The sequence below is a fragment of the Etheostoma spectabile genome, chromosome 16 (genome assembly GCF_008692095.1).
Source record: "Etheostoma spectabile isolate EspeVRDwgs_2016 chromosome 16, UIUC_Espe_1.0, whole genome shotgun sequence".
Taxonomy (NCBI): Eukaryota; Metazoa; Chordata; class Actinopteri; order Perciformes; family Percidae; genus Etheostoma; species Etheostoma spectabile.
The window spans coordinates 10559842-10562105 of NC_045748.1; the positions used below are offsets into that span (position 1 = coordinate 10559842).

The following is a 2264-nucleotide window of genomic DNA, read 5'->3' on the forward strand; positions in this document are numbered from 1 at the left end:
GTGTGTGTGTGTGTGTGTGTGTGTGTATGTGCACACACTCTGCACTCTCTCCAGCGTTCATTTGAAATCGGCAGGAGTTGTGACAGCTCATCTAGAATGTCATGGCTAGACTCTGGCAGACCCTGAGGACTCCTGCTGTGTGAGCGGGCTGCCTCTGATAATTTGTCTAGCAGTCTGGGTGCTGACAGCCTGCCGGCCGTCCGGCCTCAGACTCACACAGCTCCGAGACGGGAGGAGGAAACCCGGCGTTCAGGGCCTATCATACCCACTCTATGCTGCCATGATGCCACGCTACAGAAGCCTCTCCATGTTTCATCATTACATGCTTTCTTTCAACCTTAAATCAAGGCATTTGGTCACCTTTCACATCTGTATGTAGGTTTTACATATATTTAAACAGTAACAAGACAAATTAAATGTTTTCAATTTATTCTTTTTTCATTAGCGACACTTTTTTTGCTTGACTAAGGGGGTGGAAATTAAGGAGTACGGGAGGGACTGTAAGAGCAACTCCTTGCACTGATAGCATGGACTCTCAATGTGAGTTTAGTGTTAGTGGAGCCCGAGAGGAGGAGGGGGAGCAGGAGGAGGAGGAGGGGGAGCAGGAGGAGGAGGAGGGGGAGCAGGAGGAGGAGGAGGAGGAGTGGGCTGAAGAGGGAGAGTCAGAATTTGTAGACACAGACACAGATGGAATAGTTTACCTCCTCTGGCCCAGACTTGACTTCCAATGTCTGACCTGTTGTAACCCACATTCTGTTCGCAGTGCTCCCAGAGTGGCACAGACTTCCCACTGGTGTTTTTCTAGGACTGCTATGCTAGTCCCCGTGTCCCTCCCTCCCTCCCTCCCTCCCTCCGTGCCCATACCTGGCGGGGGCGACACAGTGAGGTGTCTAAAGCCGGGAGAGGCTCCAAACGCCAGCCAAGGCTTCTCTAAGATTCATTAGCCCCCCCCCACCCCCCACACACACACAGACAGACTGCACTTCAAGGGGGCTTCTCGAGACTAATAGCAACTACAGATTTTGTTATTCTAAATCTCTCACACACAGACACTTTGCTCAAATTCAAACACATGGTATTCATTTCAAGCCCCTACTCTGTGTAGTAAGACTTTGAGATCTTTGGTGAAAAACAGAATATGAGAGGAAAACACAGCGTCAGGGCTGATTTCCTGTTGGCCAATCTGGTGGCTGCGGGTTGAAATCCTAACTTGACAACACACGCACACGCGCACGCGCACGCACACGCACACGCACACACCTCAAACTTTCCCACACATTTATCAGAACCCTAAAGCAAGGTTGGATCTGGTCAGCTTCATCATCCCTGTTTTAAAGAAGGGGTTTCTGCCGTGTTTGACTATTTTAGTGCCACATTTAGGCTCGTATTACTGTGATATGAAATGGCTTTCTTTTTTGATTCAGTGTTCGCCACGAGGGCATCAATAGGAATAACGCAAGCAGCAGAGGCTAATGAAAAAGGACTTTTGTCACGCTCGAGATTTACCGCTCGAAAAAGCCGCGTGTCAGCCAAAATGCTTCTTGAACTCTCCAGGAGCTCTCAGGACTCTGGTGTGCTCACACGCTGCTGCTAAGACCTGCTACGGTGAATAGTGTCAGTGATTTAAAGCGGAGCGAGGATACTTAACACGGCAGCTATTTCATTCTGTCTTATACAGTACTTCTTTTCCAGATGCATAAGCTTACGTTCTGTTCATCATAAAACACTGACAAAAATGTCCTCCTAACTTAGGTTGGTATGAAATTACAATAATCGCAGATGAAGTAGAAAAAAATACTAAAGTAAAATAGAAGGTTGTACGTCAAGTTGCAGTTTACATCCATGTCCGTCCAGACTCACATAATATATATGTAGGGAAGGACTTTGAAGGACTTTGATAAAAAGGTGTTAAGTGTGTGTGTGTATATATATATATATATATATATATATATATATATATATATATACTTAGACTTCTCTTTATTAATCCTTTTGGGATGACTCCCACGAGGAAATTGAAAATTCCAGCAGCAGTTTTAGCAAGAAAAAAGAAATAAAAAATAGATAAAAAAGATAGTATAAAGACAACAAAATAACAATAATAATAACAACAACAACAATAACAACATTTGTCAAATAAACAAATAAAAGACCATAAATTATTATTAAAGTGTCAGTGTTGAGTTCAGTGATAAAGTGATAAAGTGACCAGGTGTGAATTTAAGTCCAGGTGTGTATGTATGTATGTCTGTATGTGTACTGTA

The 2264-nt window shown here is 44.1% G+C and overlaps 1 protein-coding gene across 1 annotated transcript in view; it reads right to left on the minus strand.

The window, feature by feature from the left end:
• The window catches only part of cwc27 (CWC27 spliceosome associated cyclophilin), a 31518-nt gene that overhangs the window by 3936 nt on the left and 25318 nt on the right, over positions 1-2264 (minus strand). The window lies entirely within an intron of this gene.